The sequence below is a fragment of the Vombatus ursinus genome, unplaced genomic scaffold (genome assembly GCF_900497805.2).
Source record: "Vombatus ursinus unplaced genomic scaffold, bare-nosed wombat genome assembly UNPS02001419.1, whole genome shotgun sequence".
NCBI classification, from domain to species: domain Eukaryota; kingdom Metazoa; phylum Chordata; class Mammalia; order Diprotodontia; family Vombatidae; genus Vombatus; species Vombatus ursinus.
In genome coordinates this window covers 31,294,180-31,302,836 of record NW_020941197.1, presented here as the reverse complement: position 1 = coordinate 31,302,836, position 8,657 = coordinate 31,294,180, and positions in this window count along the sequence as shown.

Sequence of the window (8,657 nt, the reverse complement as noted above, 5' to 3'; positions counted from 1 at the left end):
AAGGAAGAAAGGAAGGAAGGAAGGAAGGAAGGAAGGAAGGAAGGAAGGAAGGAAGGAAGGAAGGAAAATAGTATACTTTAATCTGTATTCAGATGCCATCAGTTCTTTCTGTGGAGGTGGATATATTTTTCATCATGAGTCCTTTAGGATTATCTTGGGTGATTTTATTGTTGAGAATAGTTAAGTCATTCACAGTTGTTCATCATACAATATTCCTGTTACTGTCTACAATGTTCTCCTGGTTCTGTTCACTTCACTTTGTATCAGTTAATGTTAAGTTTTTCCAAGTTTTTCTGAAATCAGCCTGCTTGTCATTTTTTACAGCACAATAATATCCCATTACAATCATATACCACAATTTGTTCTGCCATTCCCCAATTGATGGGCATCCCCTCAATTTCCAATTGTTAGCCAGTGGTAGGGTATATTGATCTGGGAAGTCACAGGGATAGTATGTGAAGCCATAGGGCAGTCAGTTGACCTACTCTTTCCAAAAGCAGAGTAGAATTCAAGTAGATGACTGGGAGAGATATGAAGCATGGTCTGGGGCTGGCTAGATACATTTGATTATATGAGTTTGTGTTTACTCACTCACCAATAGGGATAGCTCCACCTCAAGGTGAGAGTTTCACAGTTAAGTAGACTAAATCCCCAGAATATGATTTCTGGTAATCTGGTGGTCTGGAAGCTACAGTAGCAAGGGGGCGAGAAGATAGGTGGGTTGAACAACTGGATAATATAGACTTTATTATCTAACACACAGCTTCATGTAACACCAGAAAGGCTGATTCCCCTTCCAACAAGGCAGTGCCAAATATAGCCATGGCATACAAGACACCCAGGCTGAGATAAGATACAGATACACACATGGCTCTCCTGGCTGCCTTCCCAAGAGTCAACATCCTGGGAGAGACACACCCAGATCAGGGAAGGCTTCAGAGAATCCAGACAATGTAGCCAAACCCTTCAAAAGCCCTAGGCTGAGCTGCTCTCCAAAAGCAGCTAAGAGTATACCACACAGTTTCACAGTAGCAACCATTCAGTTACTATAGGTAGTACTACATTCCACCCACACACACTCATCATGGTCATACAATGGAAATAATATTCAAGCAGTTCAATAATAGTCCTTACTACAGTGATAACTCATATTATTAGCTTGATATTATTACTTCCCCTACTCAGAGGACTGACAGTTTCCCTCCTCTATGGCTCACTCCCTCCTTTCGGATCCAGAACATGAAACAACCTCAGAGGGCACTTAGTCCAACACTCTCACTTTCAGATGAGGCCCAGAGAGGCAACGTATTACCCAAGGCCACATAGATGGCAGAGCCAGGATTCAGATTCAGACCCTATGCCTCCTGATCCCTTGTTCTTTCCACTATATCACAGATCTTCTCCACAGTCCTCTCAGGGTGTTTTTTATCAAAATCCTTAACCACGTAAAGGACATGAACACTTGCAAATAATTTTCCTGTGCTCTTCTTTTGGCCTTACCCTCTTCTAGTCAATTAAATAATATTACCATACCCACTTCTGTCAAAAATCCAAAATCCAAAAAATATTCATTCCTAATTCCACTCATCCAGGGCAGGTAATTCTATTGATGAGGGAATTCTGGGGAACATACCAGATTTAAGGCTGAAATGTGAAAGACTATGAATTTTCTAGCTTCATAGTAATAATAGATCATTTACTGCTGAGTTCAGCCACTAAGTGATAGTAAATGGTCCTGAATATTTATCATCTATTGCCTGTGAAAGTCTGGCTAGATCACACACTAATCGACACACACACACACACACACACACACACACACACACACACACACATTTCCATGTATACAAATAAGAGTCAGAATTTCCATGTCATTAGGGAGAGTGACTTGTCAGTGGCAAGTGGGTTTGAGAAATGAGTATGAAGTATGAAAGACTATTGACACGTGTATGTGTAGCAGGGCAGGGAACAATTTAATCAACTGGCTTTTATTCTTCATTGGTCTCCTTGTTACCTTCCCTGCTCCCATGTCCACATTAATACTGGGTGGCAAAGATTCCTCTTTGCAGTTATTATTCCCAGTTCCCCAAAACAGCAATTTGATTGGATTCTAGTATATCTGCCAGAAACATTCAGAGTCACACAATCACCAAATATGAGAGATGAAAGGGACTTTAGTGACCATTTTAGGTCAATCCATATTTAGGCAATGCATTTAGGTGTCACTCTAATACACTGTTGATGGAGCTGTGATTCAGTCCAGCCATTCTAGAAAACAATATGTAATAGTGAAAGAAAAGTCACTAAACTATTCATAACCTTATACCCCAAGGAGGGCAGTGACAGAAAGAAAAGTCCTATTAATACCAAAATATTCACAGCAACATACCTTGTGGCAGGAAAATACCTGTTAAATAAAGCTTGGGCCTACCAACTAAGGAATGGATAAATAAATTATGGCCTATGTTTGCAATGGAACATTATTGCATCATAAGAAGTAGTGAATATGAAGAATTAAGAGAAACACCGGAAAATTTGAATGAAATAATGAAGAGTAAACAGAACCAAGAAAACAATATATGCAATGACTACAATAAAATAAATGAAAACAATACTAAAGGTCAACAAAACTCAGATTGATTGCAATGAATAATCTTGGTACCAGAAAAGAAAGCATGAAACAAACATTTTTCCTCTGCTAAAGAGAAGGGGAAATATAGGAGTGGAATATCAGAAATGTTTGCTTTTTGGTTGGTTTTGCTTACTTTATTAAAAAGGAGAGTTCAGTGAGAGAGAAGGAATATCAAGAAATGACTTTTGGTTGGTTTGTTTGTTTCTTTTTAAGGCATCAGTTAAATAAAACCTTCAGGCCACCGGAACTTCCTACGGTATGATGTATAAGGATTTTCTTGGCCATGGGGAACCATTTGTTCTGTAAAACTTGGACTCAGTCAAAAGGCCACACCCAAGGACCTAGAAGGTCACATGTGGCCTTGACATAGAAGATTCCCCACCCTTGTTCTTGGCAAACTGTCATTAAGAGGTCCCAGATCCCATCCTGCAGCAAGAATACAGTATAAAGACATAGCTACTATTTAATGTCCTGGTTTGCATACTCCACATATCCATTAGCCTAATGCTAGTCCACTATAATAAGGATTTCTGAACTCCTAATCTCTTCAAGTCTTCTCAAGAATTTTGCAGTAAATCCTGGGCTCTTATCTCAAACAACTTGAATAAAACTGACATTTGTATAGTACTTTAAGTTTTTCCAAAGGTTTTAAATACAATATCTCATTTGATTCTCATAACAACCGTGTGGAGCTAAGTACTTTGGAAATTGCTATTTCCAACTGAGTATATTAAACGTTAAGTGGCTTGCCCTGGGTCACAGTTAGGATGGGATCTGAACTTGGGTCCACTGTGCTTCTCTGGGAAACTCATGTAAGTTTAATTGACCTTCAAAAAAAATACCATACTGTTTGTGGGGAAGATCCATAGTTTGGAGCATGTGTTTCAATTGGCATATTTTTTTTTTCTGGGCAATTGGGGTTAAGTGACTTGCCCAGGGTCAAATAGCTAGTAAGTGTCTGAGATTCGAATTCATGAAGACAAGTCTTCCTGTCTCCAGGCCCTGCACTCTATCCACTGTGCCACCTAGCTGCCCCCAGTTGGCATATTCTTGATATATATTCTCTGCTTTCCATTAGAATGGTGGTATTTTCCTGTGAAGGGGGTAAGCCAAGTCCCAGCAAACATCATGCTTGAATTGATACTCCCAATGGTTTCAGTGATCTTCATAACTTCTCTTGGGGTCTTTTCATGTACTGAAATGTCATAGCTTTGAACATAATTCCAGATATCTTGTGCCCAGTGAGACAACCAATAGTGCTGCCAGGTCAAATGCAGTCTTATTTATCCTGAATGATTGATTAGTAAATCATGGTGAGTAGATAAGACTCTCTCTTTGTGCTACCTTGGGAGAACTATAACTACAATCAATCCTGCTTCTTCATCATATCCCAGAGTTGAAGAATTGCTTAAGCCATATCCATTATTCTTTTGGTTTCAATCTTCCTGGTAGGACATTGTTGGGAATATTCTTAATTCCAGGCACATGAGTCACACAGAGGAAAAAATATGTGACCTTAACATTCATTTGGTTATGAGACCATGATAAAATCTAAGCCTCCTTAAAGTAAATTAAATTTTTGTGGTCCATTAAGACCATGACAGAATGTTTGGCTCTCTCCAAATGGTGCCATCATGTCTCTAGGGAATCCTTGGTACTAGCCACTCCCAGTTTATCAAGGTATAATTCTTCTCCACTGAAGTCAACTGAGAGTCAAGAAATGGGAAGGGAATAAGTATTTATATAGCTCTTACCATCTGACAGGTAATGTATTAGGTACTTTACAAATATTATCTCATTTGATCCTCACAACATCATTGTGAAGTAGATGCTATTATTATCTCTATTTGACAGCTGAGGAAACTGAAACAAACAGAGGTTAAGTGACTCATCTAGGGCACATAGCTACTCTGAGGCCAGATTTGAATTCAAAACTCCCTGACTCCAGGCCCAGGGCACTATCCACTATACCACTAGCTGCTGTGACCAGTAGGTATATTGGCTTTGCAACTGACCCATCCCCTCTTTTTTTTTTGACAGGTTTTGAATAAGCATAGTGACAACAGCAGATCCCACAAGACCTTACCTTTTGCTGAAATAACCCAGGCCTGTATGATATGTATCTATGTCAAGTGGATTTGCAAACCTTCCCAATTCAACACAAATTCCAAGAAGGTTATCTAGTTCTAGTTGAAGATACACTTTTTGGTATAACCACATAAACCATGGTGTTGCAACTGGGTGAACTGGCAAAATAGTATAGTAGAAAGAACACTGGATTTGTCGTCATTGGACTTGGGTTCAAATCCTATCATTTACTATTAGTGTGACCTTGGGCAAGTCATTTAACCTCTCTGGGTCTCAGTTTCTTTGTCTATAACATGAGAGAGTTGGATATGATAACCTCTAACATATATTCTAGCTATAAATCAATAAGCCTATGAATGTTTCTCACATATGTAGAATAGGAACCAATATTCACATTCTGAAGAATCAGAATGTTAGCTAATTATACTATAACATGTTGACTGAGAATTTCTGCCAACATTTATTCACCAAAGGCCATAAAGGTTGCAGGTAAATCAGCCCATTCAAAGAGCAAAGAGAAGCCTTTGTAATTTTCTAACATGTCCAAAACAGTGTCTTTCACTTATTCTCCAGTTTTAATTCTTATAAAGTTACTTCCCATAAGACCAGTATAGCATAGATCTACAGGCTCTCTAAACTCTGACCAAAATATCTGAAATAAATGGAAGAGGTAGTAGTTACAGGTGATGATCTCATTTAGGCCACAGTAGTTCACACAGAGGGGTAAGTCACCTCCTTTTTGGGAAAAAAATTTTTTTAAATGACTGCCCCTTCTAGCAACTGGTGTGTTCAAATGAACCCTTTCAAACTTTCACTTGTAAAGCCTATCTTTCTTATTAAATAACTAAATTTGCCTGTATAGAATGTATGTCCCCAATTAGAGGTCCACAGGGAGTAATCAAATTCTCAATAGAGGCAATCATCAAACCCATGCTGGGCTAAAGATATTCAGAAAATTCTGGTACCTAGGGGAAATCTCTTCCATCTTCTCCTCAAAGGAAGTGACAATGGCTGAAGAAAATGCCTTAAGTGACCCTTTGGCCTAACCAGGCAGTTTTTTCTCAGGGAATCCTCTGTGGCCTAAGTGCCTTTCAATATTGGGGTCATGTTGCCTTAGTCCCAGGAACACAAATACACCCTCAGATACAGTCCTATCTATTGCCCTGAGGACCACCTGTCCTTTGGGACACTTTACCTATCATATGAGTCATCTGCCTCCTCCCATGCCAAGAATGACTTCCACTGCAAACATCCCCTCTAAGAAAGCAGCCCTTAGTCTGTGATCCAGAGAACCCTGGAGAACATAGAACTGTTGTAAAGAGTCCATGAATCCCCATACACACCAAACACTGTCATTTTAATCTTTATTTAGCTCCCACAAAATATGTGGCAAGACTCAACATAATGAATAAGTAAACATAACTATGGTGGACTGAATAAATAATATATCTATCATGTATACATATTACAATTTTAAAAATTAATGAAAGTGTTATGATTAACAATATATGCATTCATTTAAATTATTACATAGCTTTTGTCATTATGTATTTTCTAAATCAAATGATTTTGATAGTCCAATTATTACCACAAGGACAATGGTCTATGAAATGTTGTGGGTCTTCGTACTTGAAAAATTTAGGAACCACAACTCTAGATAAAACCTTACATGGAAGGGACACTACCCATTGAATCAATTATGACTTGGACCCTCTGCCTTTGCCCCCATGTAAAGGTCCTAAGCCATATTGACCCCATGATAATCATGTCATGGGGTCTGCTTCTTTTCCCCCCATTCCAATACTTCTAAAAAGGCCTCTCTTTCTTTGCAGTCAATTCCCTCATCATTCCCAGTTGGTTTCAATTCCCAAAGCTTTAGTTGGCAAACTCCAGTTGGGATGCTCTTTTCTACATTGTTGACCCCAATAGTCATAGACAATGAAACAGAAACAAAGGTCAAGAAGACCCAGGATTCCCATAGGCTGGGAAATTCTTGGACCTCTACTTCCTCCAAACCATATAGTTTAAGGACTCTTTAAGTTTACCAGATGCTTCTTTCCTAAAATTGATATTTCTCTCATCTAGCCAATGACTGAGATGAATGGTAAAATCTATCACTCTGGTCAAACCTACACAAACCAAATTATTTTCTTTTAAATCTTCGTTCATCCCCTTCCTTAAATACACCTACCAACAAACACCTCCTTTCCTCAACTCAGATTTGAGCTTAACTACAAAAATTCTTTCATATAAGCAACTTGCTCTCTTGATGTAATACTAACACTGCAATTGCTTAAAACTACAGTTAAAGTAAAAAATTGAGGATTAATGATATAGTTAAGCTAAGAAACTATGTTCTCAGTTGAAGCTTAACTTCTCTGAGATAAACATTCTGTCCTGGTTTATAACTTTTCATATTAATGACAAACCAGAGATAACCATTTAGCTCTTGAAAATATCTTAAAGGCTCCAAGTTGTCTCTTAATCAGAACTCTCTCTGGCTACATGGCATATTCATATTGTACTGGAAGACTACTTTCTTTGCAAGGATGATGCAATTGTAAAGTAATAAAAAGATATATTCATACAAATGCATATATATGTATATATATACATATATGTGTATATGTGTATATATGTGTGTGTATATATACATATACATATATATCTATATCTATATCTCCTTGGTTGTAATGGATCTGATCTTAAACATGTTGCAGAAGCTTTTTCCTCAATAGGAGTTACAGCATTAGTTTCAGGGGGATGGGAGGCATCTCAGAAGCCATCTAGTTCAACTCATACTATTCCTTCTATAATATCCCTGACAATTGAACACCTCCAGTGGTCAGGAACCTACTGCCTCCTAAAGCATCCCATGTCACTTTGGGAGAACTAATTATTAAGATTTTCTTTGTTATTGAGTGGTTTCAGCCATGTCCAATTCTCCATGACCCAATGTGACCCCATTTGGGTCATTTCTTGGTAAAGACACTGGAATGGTATGCCATTTCCTTCTCTGATTCATTTTACAAATGAGGAAACTACAAATGGGGTTAAATTACTTGTCCAGACTCACACAGCTACTAAGTGTGAGGTCAAATTTGAGCTCAGGTTCTTCTAACTCCAGGGTCAGCACTCTATCCACTGTGCCACCTAGTTGCTTTAAGATTTTCTTTAAATCATGCCAAAATCTGCCTCTCTGCCTCTTCCTCCTGTGGTTTTTAATCCTACCCTGTGGGACCAAAGTGAACAATTGTCCATACAATAATCCTTCAAATACTTGTAGACAGTTATCTTGTTCTCTACATCTTTTCTATTCCTAGTTTCTTGAGCAAATCTTTGTCCCAGGTTCTTTCACTTTCCTACTCAGCCTCCTCTGGATATGCTCTAAATTGCCAAGGGTGGCACTTCAAACTGAGCACATTATTCATTATTCTCATTGTGTTATTCATTATTCATGAATCATTATTCAGATTGTGATCTGACCTAGGCAACATACAATGGGACTCTCAACACCTCATTCTGGATACTATGCCTCACTTCATGAAGCCTAAGACCTCACTGGCTACTTTGGCTTGATTGCCACACTGTTGATTCCTATTGACTTTGAAGCCCACCAGATTTATTTATTTTACAGAACTATTGTCTGGTCACATTTCCCCAAACTATATATGTAAAGTTGATCTTTTTTTAATCTAAGTACAGAATTTGGCATTTATCCCTATGAAATTTCATCTTATTCTGTTTGTCCCATCATGGTTTGAACTTGTTGAGATCCTTTGGAATTCAGATCATATCATCCAACATGTTAGCTATCCCCCACCCCCATCTTCTTATCATCTACAAATCTGATCATCATCTATCCATCCCTTCATCCCAATCGTTGATTGTATGTGTGTGTGTGTGTGTGTGTGTGTGTGTGTGTGTGTGTGTGTGT